This window comes from Carya illinoinensis, chromosome 5, assembly GCF_018687715.1.
Source record: "Carya illinoinensis cultivar Pawnee chromosome 5, C.illinoinensisPawnee_v1, whole genome shotgun sequence".
NCBI lineage: Eukaryota > Viridiplantae > Streptophyta > Magnoliopsida > Fagales > Juglandaceae > Carya > Carya illinoinensis.
Window position 1 is genome coordinate 8,807,125 of NC_056756.1, and position 14,390 is coordinate 8,821,514.

At 37.7% G+C, this 14,390-nt stretch overlaps 1 long non-coding RNA gene across 2 annotated transcripts; it reads right to left on the reverse strand.

Moving 5' to 3' along the window:
- Positions 1-217: 217 nt before the first annotated feature.
- Positions 218-12,169, reverse strand: LOC122310857. 2 transcript variants are annotated; one of them, XR_006242693.1, is made up of 5 exons: positions 11,795-12,169; positions 4,023-4,156; positions 3,460-3,659; positions 2,513-2,648; positions 218-2,424 (listed from the first exon to the last, which is right to left on the reverse strand). It is a non-coding gene; the product is annotated as an uncharacterized LOC122310857 (long non-coding RNA). The 2 variants fall into 2 exon arrangements; XR_006242694.1 differs by lacking the exon at positions 4,023-4,156.
- Between the last annotated feature and the right edge of the window lie 2,221 nt (positions 12,170-14,390).

Here is a 14,390-nt window from a genome sequence, read left to right on the forward strand (position 1 = left end):
TATTGCATTTGTTTTCTTCTGTTTACCAGAGAAGACAACGCATATAAGCAGATTGGTAAGCAGGACCTAAGCTTAGGTTGTAAATTGGAGTGTTTGTTTCAGATAATTGAAATATAAGACTAATTTCCACTAAATTAGCTGTTTTATTTATTACCATCGATCAATCTTGTCGGTTTGATCTATCAAAACGAGACATTTGGTGGTCAGGTTTATTTGCTTGATGAATGGAGCCCTTGTGCATCAAACTTTATTGATCGAGACATCTTTGTCAGTTATCTCAGGCTCAAAGAACTGATCACCACAAGACAGATGGGAGAGACAGATCTTCTGTTCTTGAGAATGATAAACCAATCAAATCCCAATGAATGGGCTAATGTTAACCATGAAAGCGTAATGTTCATATTGAGTACAGTGTGGTAAGGGGAAAGGAAACTGGAAACATGAAAAGGTAATAGTCAATTAGAAAATCAAAGATGTAGCTCCAAACGTGGTGACGACAAAAAGGACAAACAAGGAGAATGAAAAAAGGTGCAACTGAAGCATCGCTGCTCAAACATCCTTTTGCTTGAGATAGAGCAACTTCATGGTCGTAACCTGCAAGAACATAGCCTACAACACAAAGATCTCATTTTTTTTCCGGAAAAAAAAAATTGGAAGTACATGAAGTCAAAGATCTAAGCAATGCAGATCAATTCTCAATATTGGATAACAGCATATACCACCTCTTGTTGTATGTGACTTTACAGAATCTATTAAGCTGCCTTTTAATAACTTCCTTCAAGTCTTTAATTAAATAAAAGTTGCCACGTACTTGTAGTCAGAAAGATTGGACGTGAACCAAAATTCAGGATGATGAAATAAAAAAGAGCTTACTATGTCATAACTGTTGAGGCCAACCCAGAATTAATAGCTCTAAGCCTGGTTTGTTTTCACAAACAATCTCATCTTATCTAATTATTATAATTTTTCCAAACTCCCAAACAAAATACAAAAAAAAATTCAACTTTTCAAATCTCAAAACAAAAATTATATTAAAAAATTATATTCTAACAATATTTTATTCAACTTTTAACTTTCATCTTATCTCATCTCATCTATATTACCAAACGAGGCCTTAGTATAAGCAAGACAAGTTGCTAACTTTAGTCGAAGTAGAATGAACAACAGTGAAGAAGACTCATGGCCTGAAACGTTAAAACATAGCTAGTGGTGGCCACTAGCAAGTGGAGTACTTGGAGACATTGATGTCAAAAGAGCTTCTCTGCAAGTTCCCCAACAACTCGGCTTTCGATTTCACACAGGGCTCAATATCTTTGGTCACACGGGCTTACAGTCCCATGGACTTGGACTTTGATTTGGGTTTCATAACACCAAGAAATCTCTGCTTCGGGATGGAGTTGGACATAGATTGGGCAACATAAGCAAGCTCAAGATAGTCACTTCCAACGTCAAGAAGAAGATCAGCACCACTGCATCCAACAGTGATCATTAATCTTCTGAAATTGAAGCACAAGAAGAAAATGGAGTATGAGCTATCTCCAATTCCCATTAAGAATACTTGTTACCCAGCCACCACAAAGGCAAGGGCTAAAGTGCCAAAGGCTGCGTCCAAACATTTCAAGAGAAGGAAGAAGAAAGATCAGGCGGCCTATTGGAAGCCCTCCAACTATCTTAGAGATGGAGACATCTCAAGATGATTCTATTTGTATTTTTTCTCTTTTTGTTAATTAGCTTGATTTCTATTTATAATATGTGGTCTTTGAGCAGGCATTCTCTTCATCTGAATGTATGCATGTTGTAGTGTATAATAATGATAAACTTATAACTCTATTACAATTTTAAAAAACGAATAAAGAAAAACCAGCTGTTGATCTTCCTGCAGATGTGGTTTGCATGTTACAAGGAAAAAGGATTTCTGAAGGTTCGTGATGAATTGATAGGTATATACGCCTCAGCACCCAAAAGAAATCGAACCCATTACTGAACCTTGCGCCCCTTATTAATGAGAGAAGGAGATGCTATTCCATCTAAAGACCTTTGGCAATGACCAATAATTACTTAACAAAGCTGAGCTTCAAGGTGTCACAAGATTTAGGGGAGGGGGAGACAAAAAAGAACGTTGGCTGTAAATGTGAGGAAAAAATAAAAAGGCAAAATAAGATCAGAAAAAGCATGCACAGGGCCATATCTGTAGAAGGAAGGATTTTTTGAGAATAGATAAGTTAAAAAGAATATTTCCAGAATTCTTTTAAGAATTGAAAGACTATAGAAAATTATCAGAATGCTACAATAAGAGCCTTTTGTCAAAGATAAAAATGAGATATGAGAAGTGTTAAAGCCAGAGGGAGAGGAACCTGAGACTGGGTTATGTCTATGCTGTAATGGTCCTTTCACCAGTGCTGTCCCCGGGTTTTGCTGAAAAACCTGTTTACAAGAGCAAGTAAACTTTGATGTGATTCCACGATCAAACTCATTAATCAAGCCAAAAAAGAAGGTAAGCATCGCTGCATACCGAAATGCAAAACCTAAGTTATTTGAAGGAGGTTGCAAACAACTTGAACCATTAGACATCTCTGGTTCAAGTCAACAACTTGTAGCTTCATCAATAGATAGTACTTCATTCTTCAGGATTGCACCACAGTGATCATCTGATTCAGTGATTTATTAAAATGAGATTTCACAATGTAAGCCCACAGCAATATCACAAAACTTGTTTCAGATGCTATGATAGATCAGCAGTCATAAAAATATGCCATCTGTAAAAATGAGGCATTCAATTCACAGGATGCACCACTAGTACAAGGTAAGAATCTGTCAATTGCAATACATGGATTGCACTGAATAGGCGTTGAAGGCCCTAAGAATTTGAGAAGAACACAGCATGAGATGTAAAAATAATAGGAAGAAAAACATAAAATACGAAAACAGACCATAGACATAAATTAATGCATTTAAAACCTCAAATGCCAGTATAAATACGTATGTGCACATAATCAATATACAAAGTCTGCCAATGCATGACTCAGCTTCAAACTATTTTAAATCTTTTGCTTGGCTGATTGTAAATGCAGATATGGTACAGGTATCTTCCTTTTAAATTTACCTGTGAAGTAAGGAAATAATATTCATTTTCCTATTGACAGAGGTAACATAAGTTGTTTTCAAGTGATCGTAGGAACCTAGCTAAAAATACAGAAAACCTGAGATTGGACGACATTCTTGGGCTAACATAGAGAGGAAACCACCAGGACTTTTGATTCGCAAAAACAGGGAGCTAAGGCTGATAAATTATATGGCCATTACGAGAATCATCAAATGCAGCAAAGCCACCATTCAAGTGAATACCAAATGGCCATTACGAGGATCATCCAAACTGCAATTTTACTAAACCCAGACAAACAAATTTGTTTAGGAAAATTAGGAAATTGTCTGGATAAATAGAAATATAGATATCCAGACCTTAAGCATGAAGATATTCTTCTAAGCCACATGAGCTGATGCTGTTGATACAATGGAGGGAAAATGACCAAGCAAGCCCCCATTGATCTGTATGGCCTTGGACAAATTCAGTAGTCTTTACTATTGTGACTCCAACCTCCGAGAGCATTGATATAAGGCGTATGTGATTTGATTTTCTCCCAACCATTGAAGTGTACCACCTAAAAAAACAAAGTAAAAGATTTTCAGAACGAATTTATTTGACACATGCCTGTTTAATAAGAAGGGTTTAACTAGACAAGGTTAATACTAAAGGGACTGCATCAAACAGCACTATCTTCAACAGAATTGAGTTATAAAAGCCTTTTCTCCACCAGGAAAAATCATCTCCTCTGGAGTTTCACCACAAGAAGTGTAGGATTTCTTCCTACTTCCATCTCATGGTTTCAAAAAATTTAGGGATTACACAAAATTAAGTCAAACTTCTTGCCATCCCTCAACAATCAAGAAGTACATGTGGCCCATTATAACTCTTGTTAGCATCTGCATGAGGATAGAATGAAGCTGAATAAAAAAGCACACACCTGACCTCCACCCTAACCAGATTTACAATCAAGTCTGTTTTGCTTTCACAAAAGATCGACCCACCATTGAGTCACTCTTTGAATGAATAGTCTTTACAAATTTCAACTTCTCTAAAAACAATGTAGAAGTCTACCTGCATTGAGTCGCCATCAAGATAAAAGCCAAATTAACCATGTCAAGACAAAAAGGTAAAGCTAAGAAATTCTTTTGTTTTTAGTTTTTTTATTTTTCTTAAAGGCCAGGGCAACAAGAAAATTTCAACATTTGAAGGAACTGCGTAACAAAAAATATTTCCCTCAAAGTAAGTTAGAGCAGCCTATGGAAACACTACGCATAAGCTGTTTATATGACAACTAAGGCCTGATTTGGATAGTGAGATGAGATGAGATAATCTGTGAATAATAGTAAAATGGTTTGTGAATAGTAAGAAACTAGTTTGACCACTTGTACAGCAAGGTCCTTAGTACCTCAGTAACCACACCCTCAGTAACCACACTGACAGAGGTAACAGATTAAGGAAACATTTGATTATCCCCACAAATTTATAATCCTCACTGCATCAGAATCACATATAGCAGTTGAAAGAACACAAAAGCATGGCATTGTGCATTTTTTAAGGTTTATAGGGTTCAACTGCGTGAAATCACCCTTATCCCAATTTCACATGGTAGAGAGTTCTTGACTATGAACCAAAACTCTACACTCCATTCAATTAATTAAATATTTCACGTGATTGGGTCCACTTACTGAGGCAAGTCTAGCTCACATGTGAGAAGTAGTGTCAAATAAATACAAATGATTAAATCTATTTATTCCTATTAACTTAAAGGTTGTTTGGATAATGAGATTAGACTCCATACACTTTGAGAGAAAATTCTTTTCTTGCGTAAATCACCATTACAGTAACTTCCATGGGGAGTTAAGGTGATGGTTTAAGATTCTGGTTTTCAATGGGATTCTTGAGAGAACTTGGGATCGAATCAAAATTGTTTATTCTTGCTAAGGTAGGCAGACAACTACGTATTATTGAGCGAAAATGGAAGAATGAACAAGAGCTATGGGTAGAAGAAAACACTGTACAGTGGCTGCGTAAGACACTAGAAGTATGCCTAAGGGGTGAGCAAAAGGAAGTCTATAGCACCATCAGGGAGGGGCATCGACGTTTTCTTGCTCAGAGATGTGTCAATGGTAGGGGAAGATTCATTATGGTGTCTGTATACCGGGAGGATGGAAAAAAAAGCTCCATTATCATTCCAGAAGGGGAAGGGGGAAGTGGATGGAGGAGAATGAGAGATGTGTTGGAGGAGTCTGTTATGGAAGGGCAAGGAAGGGCTGCCGGCATGCGTGGAGGCGCTCAGCCATGGAAGACAGCTTTGAGGTCGTACAAGGAGGTGCTAGTCCAAGACAGAATGGGAGGTGGCGTTGAAAACACTGACAGGAGATGGCCTCGAGCCACTCATGGTGTACATTTTTTAGAAGCAAACAGTGTGGGTGACAGAGACGTGGGGAGGAAAATAGAAGAGTTGAAGAGGCAGGTATGGCAACTGCAGTGGGAGATGACTGAAATGAGAAAGGTGGTCGGGCGAAATAAGGTAGGGGATATAAGTGAGAGGGGCTGGAAGGGGCCGAGCCAAGAACAGAGGCCCACGGGTAAAGGAAAGGGGAAGGAAAAATTAGATAATGGGTTTAAATGGAGACAAAAACCTGGGCCAAAGATTGGGCCCCAACCCAAGGCCCAGACATACCCTCATGGCCTTTCCGAAAGGGGCTCGCTCAGGCACTCAACAACCAGGCCCCAGCCCAAGGCCCACAAGCCTGATTCAGGCTCAACCAACCGGGAGAAGTGATGGGCCACACCCTCAGGGCCCATCCGAAAGAAGCCCAGGCCCCCAAGCCACGGCCCTTGTGCCGGTACCCAACCCCTAAAGGAATACGGCTCGAGAGAGAACCGAGCCTCGTGCTCCATCGTCGGAGCAGGTGCAACGGTCGCCCGCGCAAGGTACCTCATCGGAGGTAAGTCAGAAACCACCAATGATGACGGTGGAGCTCTCCGACGACGGAACGCTTGAGTGGGCTAGCCGGAAATCCTTGATAGAAATCCCAAATCTTCCTCCAAGACACTTGGGTTATTCTCTTCTGCCAGAAATGGGACAGACCTCACCGACGGGAGGATTGATGACCTTTCCGACAGTGGAGGTGTTGGATAACCACTCCAATATGTGTTTCGAGACTGCTAGGCTATTGGCAAAAGAGGATGGGTATTCGTTGGGCTCTGATAGTGAGGAGTTGGGGTGCACTGATGATGAAATGCTCTTAAGGCATTCTCAGGGTTGTTCAGATATATCATTGGGGTGGAAGAAGTCCCGTTGGTTGAAGACACTTTTCATAGAGAGGGAGTTCAAGAGATGGATGCAGTCCAAAAACAGCTTGGTTCCTATACAGATAGCTGAGGAAACAGGGACAGTGCAAGATGAAGAGAGTGAGCCGGTAACCTTAAATTTCTTGAGTCCAGAGCAACCCAAGATTTTAGATTGGGTCTTTAATACGGTAAAGGATATTCAGCATTTGGTGGGATTGAGGTGTGAAGGCTATGAAGAACAGTTTATGGCTCTACTTACAGTAATTGAAATAGGCCATCATCAACATAGAAAAGCAGAGTCAAAAAAGCAGAGAGAGTTGAGGAGGTTGAATTGGTCCATGAATTCGGAAGGAAGTGTTAGTAAGGAAAGGACCAAAGGGAAGGGTTTGGCATATTCCAAGTGAAACCAAAAATTGTATCGTGGAATGTTCGCAGGTTAAATGAAGACAATAAGCGTCTACAAATAAGACATTTGCTGCGCGAGTGGAAGGCGGACATAGTGTGTTTACAGGAGACAAAGCTGAAACTTATTAATAGAAACATGGTGCGAAGTATATGGAGCTGCACATATGTAGATTGGGTATACTTGGCAGCCAAAGGGGCATCAGGTGGTATTCTAGTAATGTGGGATAGAAGAGTGATGGAGAAAATAGAGGAGTTTGTAGGAGTATACTCGGTGGCTTGCTCTTTTAGAAGCGTGGCAGATGATTTTATGTAGGCTTTTGCAGGAGTATATGGTCCTAACCTAGATCATGAGAGAAGATTGTTATGGGAAGAATTGGCTGGAGTACATAGCTGGTGGGACCTTCCATGATGTATAGGTGGAGACTTCAATATAACTAGATTCCCAACTGAGTGTTTTGGGAATAGAAGAATGAGGTTAGCTATGACAGAATTTTCGGAGTGTATTTTTTATTTGAATCTAATGGATTTACCACTAGTGGGGGGTGCATGTACCTAGTCTAATAATCATACATGGTCTAGACTAGACATATTTCTAATCTCACTAGAGTGAGAATGTCATTTCCCAGATGTGTGGTAAAAGAGATTGCCTCGTTTGAGTTCGGATCATTGGCCTATTTTGTTGGATTGTGGAGGGGTCCAAAGGAGGCGTAGGTCCTTCAAATTCAAAAATATGTGGTTGAAGGCTGATGGCTTTGAGGAAAAGGTCAGACAATGGTGGACTTCATATCAGATACAAGGAACCCCTAGTCTCATTTTTGCGGGTAAATTAAAAGCTCTAAAAAAAGATTTAAAACTGTGGAACAGACATTCTTTTGGAGATATAGGGGAGCGTAAAAAAAACAAGGAGCTGGAGATCCAAGGTTTGGAATGAATACAAGAAAACCGGCCCTTAACATAAGAAGAAATAGCTGTAAAAAAGGAGTTGGAAGCAGATCTGGAAATAATAGTAGTTCTTGAAGAGACATCATGGCGTCAGAAGTCAAGAGCGTTATGGTTGAAGGAAGGAGACCGAAGTACCAAGTTCTTCCATAGAATAGCCAACTCACATAGAAGATACAACAACATTGAAATGCTGAAAATTGATGGAGTGGAGTGTCAGGATGAGTCAGTGATAAACCACCATGTAGTTGACTTTTTTGAGCAATTACTTTCTGAACAGGTGGGTTGGCGGCCTAAACTGGAAGGGCTTGGTTTTGATTCCATTGAACATAATGATGTAGACCGACTGGAGAGGCCTTTGAGGAGTTTAAGGTTTTTGAAGTTGTGAGGAAAATGGTAAAAGACAAAGCGCCGGGCCCTGACGGTTTCTCGATGGGTTTCTTTCAAACTTGCTGAGCTATATTAAAAGATGACCTCATGAAGGTGTTCCAGGAGTTCTACTCAGCGGGAAAGTTAAAAAAAAGCCTTAATGCTACTTTTCTCGCACTAATTCCAAAGAAGGTAGGGGCCGAAGAGATTAAGGAGTTTCGGCTTATTAGCTTAGTAAATGAGGTTTACAAGATTGTTTCCAAGGTGCCAGGGAATCGTCTGAGTGAGGTAGTGGGAAAGCTTATTTTGAAACCTCAGAATGTTTTTGTTAAGGATAGACAAATTCTAGATGCGGTTCTTATTGCAAATGAATGCCTAGACAATCGGTTGAAAACTGGCGAGGTAGGGATTATTGCAAGCTAAATATAGAGAAGGTGTATGATCATGTCAACTAGGAGTTCCTTCTTGATCTTTTGGAGAAATGTGGGTTTGGAGAGAGATGGTGTTCATGGATTAGGTGGTGTATATCAACTGTGAAATTCTCCGTCTTGATAAACGGAAGCCCAACTGGTTTTTTTCATAATACACGAGGCTTGAGACAAGGAGATCCATTATCCCCTTTATTCTTTGTTATTGTGATGGAGGCACTGAGCAGAATGTCATCAGCCTTGGTTAAGAATGGGTTTCTAGCTGGTTTTAAGATTGGCTCTCCGAATAGGGGACTTGTAATGTATCTCACTTGTTATTCGCAGATGATACTCTTTTCTTTTGCGAAGCAAATCCTAACCAGATTCAAATTTTAAAGGCCCTTCTCCTTTGTTTTGAAGTAACCTTTGGACTGAAAGTCAATTTGGAAAAATCCGAGATGGTGCCTATTGGACGTTTCGACATATTAAACAGTTGGCTAGTACATTGGGATGCACGACTGCATCTTTACCCATGACTTATCTGGGACTTCCACTGGGGGCGGCCTCGAGAGCGGCTTCACTATGGGACTCAGTTATTGAGAAAGTGGAACGTCGGCTAGCCGGATGGAAGAGATTATATTTGTCAAAAGGTTGACGGATTACACTAATCAAGAGTACTATTTCTAATCTACCCACCTATTTTTTGTCACTGTTTCCTATTCCAGCAAATGTTGCTCTTCGGTTGGAGAAACTTCAAAGGGATTTCTTCTGGGGTGGACTAGGCGCAGAACAAAAATTTCACCTTGTTAAGTGGGAAAAGGTATGTAGCCCTATCTCGAATGGGGGCTCGGGCATTAGAGATATGAGAATCTTCAATCGGGCATTACTAGGTAAATGGTTGTGGAAATACCACAAGGAACTTTATGCCTTGTGGAAGACGGTAATAGAAAGCAAATATGGGGACCTATGGGAGGGGTTGGTGTACAAAAGAAGTGAGAGAAGCACATGGAGTGAGTTTGTGGATACATATAAGAAAAAGGTGAGAGGTCTTCACTCGTTATACCCGAATCCGTTTAGGAGGAGGAACCCGTATTGAGTTTTGGTATGACACTTGGTATGATCATGTGGCTCTAAAGGAATCTTTTCCTTCATTATTCAGAATTGCAAGAGATATTGATGTCTCAGTAGCTGCTGTATTGTAAAAATCAGGGAAGCAAATTCAATGGAACATCAACTTCAATAGGGCGGCACAAGATTGGGAGATGAGCAGTATTGAAGCCTTTTATAGCCTTTTGTATTCTATTAAACCGGGTAATTCACAAGATAGTTTATGGTGGATACCTACAGTTAAAGGTAATTGTTCGGTGCGCTCTTTCTATAAGTCTCTTACCCAAGAGACACCTATTCAGTTTCCATGGCGAAAGATATGGAGACATAAGGCGCCACCAAAAGCAGCATTCTTTGTGTGGACTGCAGCATTGGGTAAGATTCTTACAACTGATAATTTGAGGAAGTGCAAGATAATCATCGCAGATTGGTGTTGCATGTGTAGGAAGGGAGGTGAATCAGTGAACCATCTCTTAATACACTGTGAGATAGCGAGAAGGTTATGGAATGAGGTTATTGGCAGAATGGACTTGGCTTGGGTTATGCCGGAGATGGTGGTCGAGGTATTGGCCAGTTGGAAAAATCTAAGAGGAAATCAACAGATAAAAGCAGTGTGGAAGATGATCCCTATATGCATCATGTGGTATTTATGGCGAGAGCGCAATGACAGGACGTTCAAGGACAAAGAGAGATTGATGGAGGATTTGAAAGTTTTTTTCTTCGAATTCTTTGTACTTGGACCATAGCGGTTGATTTCAATGGTTTGGGGTTACATGAATTCCTTATATCCATTGATCATAGATCTGGTCACTAAACATTGTATCAGGCTTTTGCCTTCTTTTGATAATATAATTATTTTACTTATCAAAAAAATAATAATGAGATTAGATGAGATGGCTTTAGATGAAAGTTAAAAATTCAATAAAATATTGTTAGAATATTACTTTTTAATATTATTATTCTTTTGGGATTTGAAAATGTTGATTTGTTTATTGTATTTTGTGTGAAAATTTTAGAAAATTATAATAATAAGATGAGACGGTTGAGAGTGTTTCTCAATACAGAGGTGAGATGAAACCCATCTCACTCTATACAGAGAAATCATCTCTCATCCAAATGGTCAAATTGAGATGTTGAAAGTTGGTTTGAAATTGTTTTCACAAAACAACAAAAACCGTCACATTCTCAGAAGAAAGAAAATATCAACTTTTCCAACAGAAAAGGAGAAAAAGTTCGTGTTTTGACACCCGAGCTCATCTCTATCTATGCCTGTCATTCTCCTCAACACAATATTTTTATAAAAAAATATTTTGATTTGATATTTTATTAAATTAATGAAAGTTAATAAAAATATTGTCATCTTATAACATTATTATGAAACATATTATAAAAACTTAAATTTGAGTAGGCAATTTATAAATTACTATTATTATTTATAAATATATTTATAAATAAAAATAAAATCATTACAAATACTATGCAATCCATATTCACCCCCACCAGTTTCATCCACAACAAAAACCCGAATGTGGGCAAAGCATCTGCAGCTTTGTCAGGAATCAAAGAAGCCATCAAGCTCAGCCTGAGAACCATACACATCAAAGGAGACTCAAAGCAGACCATAAGTGCAATCCAAAAGGATCAGCAAGGTTCAGATTGGGAAATGCAAGCGGTCACTAACGACATCAACTTCTTGCTACCTCTTTTGAAGCTTGGTCTCATAATCGATGTGCGTACAACCTTACACAATGGGCAGCCTCCACTCTTCAATTTGGAAGCTTACCACTCTCCACTATTTCCCCTTTCATTTTACCTTTTTATAGTGGCAAAGAACCTCATATATAATTTTATTTATGTACTTTTCAGAACAATTTGTACCTTTTTTACTTGTTATATTTTAATGAAGCTTACTTGATGAGAAAAAAATATATATATATTTCAAATACTATGCAATAATTGGTGAAACACACATCTATCAAATCTCCAAAAATTAAAACCATCTCATCTCACTTCTTGATTCAAACACACAAATTTTTTAAAAATCATCTCATCTCAACAATCTCATTACTATTCACAAATTATCTCAACCCATCACATCTCATCATAACAATAATGCACAAACTGGAATACTGGATTACCTCAAACAACAAAGGAAAAACACAAAACAAAAATTCCGGATTCTTACCTCTAATTATATAAACCGGACCAAAGTAAAAGAGTAGAACCAAAGGATGTCATGGTCTTGGAGGAGGAGAACCCGAGCTCCCGGGTGGCGTTAAATTAGTAGAACCAGTGGCATTTGGGACGACGGTCGCGGGTGTAGAAAAAGAAGGGCTGGAAGGAATGGTGGAGGGAAGCCACGAGCGCGAATCGGGTGGGTTTTCGGAAGACTTGTTTCTAGTAGGGGTCGAGTGTCGCCACGACTCCATCCTCGTATACTTCTTGCTCGGCATTTTCCAGACTTGGTGCATGGGATTCGAGTCATTCGACCCCTTGTCGTGGACGGTCTAGAAGCGCAGATGGGAGAGCATGTGTGCCTTTCCAACTTTTAACATCGAAATCGGAAAAAGTTTTTCAATTGGTACGAGAATGACCAAAAAAAAAAAAAACAATTGTTAAATCTCTGTAAAGGCGATGTTTTCATTTATTAAGTCGATAAAGTTGCCATAATATTCTCTACTTGTCTTCAACCAAAGTTACCATAATCAATACAACTTTGTTTTGCCGTTTTGATATTGACAAAAGAAAAAAAATCTTCTTGTAAGTAAATTCATGCACTAATTCTCATATTAATATTAATATGTAAGATATATATTTAATAAAATAATATAAATTAAAGACGAAAATAATTTTCATGAGATAGAAAATTTTATTCTTCTTTAAAAATTTATTTTTTTAAATAAAAAAATTATCGGTACGCAATTTGGTTCACAAAATTCGTTTGTACCTAGTAAAATTCATAAAAAAAATTGTTTTGTTGGTGGAGTTGGTGAGTTAAGTGATGTAAAAAATCAATAGAATGTCTTTGAAGAGTTGAGGAATGGGTGGAGGAGAGTTAGCTAAGAATGTTATGCCTCGAAATCTTTGCTATGCTTAGGCAGCTTCTATGATGGAATGCTCTTCATCAACAAGTATTTTTTTTTTCAAATGGGTTTCGGTTTGGTGGGCGACGGAGTTTCGTGGGGGGAAAATGAGCTTGGTGGGTGCTACGGAGTTTGGTGGTGCAACGACCTTTTTCGATTGAGGAGGCAACATACTTGGTTTGGTGCGGTGGTGATCTGGATTTGGTGCAGCGACAGACTAGTTTGAAGAAGAAGATGAAGTTTCTATGTTTTCACTTCTCACGTTCTCCTGTCATAAATTAACTTTAATCAGATGAGACCAATTTTAGTGTGAATAATATAAATCTTCTTACGTGTCATATTTTAATTGAGAGATGTTAAATGCTGAACATAAGCTCTACTGCTTAGAAATAGAACTCTTTGATATTTGGATTATTGAAAATAGTAATATTGAATACAGTCATTTTTGCATACTTCCTGTACAATCTATTGATATGATTGACTAGATTAATTTTTTTTAATACACAACCAATCACATCAATAAAGTGCATAAAAAAATACATAAAAATGATTGTACACAAAATTTTTGTATCTGAAAATTATGTATATAATAATAAAATTATTTGTGAATAATAGTAAAATAATTTAATTTAAAATATTTTATTGAATTTTGAAAAATAAAAGAGAAATATTATAAAGTTAAAAAGTCGTTTGAATACAATTTTGTTTTTAACTTTAAAAAATCTATATTGATTTTTATATTTTATTTTTAAGTTTGTAAAAACTGTAATGATTAGGTAATGATTATATAAAAAAAATGAAGATTTGAAGTTAAAAATTGTTTTATATTTGAGTGATATTTAAGAAGAAAATTATAAAAAAGTTTAAAAATTTCTCTTCTTGTCTCATTACCCAAACAAAATTAAGTATCCATAAAATGTCATATATAGAGTAGGAAAACAGTTATAAAAACTATAAGTATTTTATTTTTTGGCGAATAATAATAATAATAATAATAATGTTGTGAATCAATCAAAATAAAGAGAGAGTTTCAAGATTGAGAAAGAGCGAGAGAGGAGATTCTCTTATTGATCTGTTATCAAACTTATGAATTCTTTAAATAATTCAACGATATATATAGGCGTACAAAGGGAACTATGCTAGCTCACTATACTAGTACTATGCTAATACTATGCACTATACATTTGACGACTAGATAAATGTGGTCATACAATTTAAGATAGTTTATAACACTTCCCCTTTGGATGACTATATTTAAAGAATATGCCTCGTTAAAACCTTGCCAAGGAAAAATCCTGTGGGAAAAAAACCAATGGCGAAGGAAAAAGAGTACAATATTCATGTGTATCGCCGAGTGCTTTAAGATTGTCTCATTAAAACCTTGCAAAGGAAAACCCAGTGGGATAAAACCTTAGCGAAGGAAAAAGAGTACAATCAGCACAAGTCTTCAAGACATTACTTCCCCTAAAAAGTGTATGATAACAGGTCTTCAAACCTCCGCATTCCAATGTTCTGCATAATTTTCTTAAATGTTGCAATTGGTAATGCTTTAGTGAATAAATCTGCCAGATTTTTACTTGACCGTACCTTCTTGATATCAATTTCAACTTTCTTCTCATGAATTGCAATGATCTTCTTGCAAGGTTTGAAGATCCAATTAACTTGCATCTGTACATCCAACTAACTGTGAACTTGATC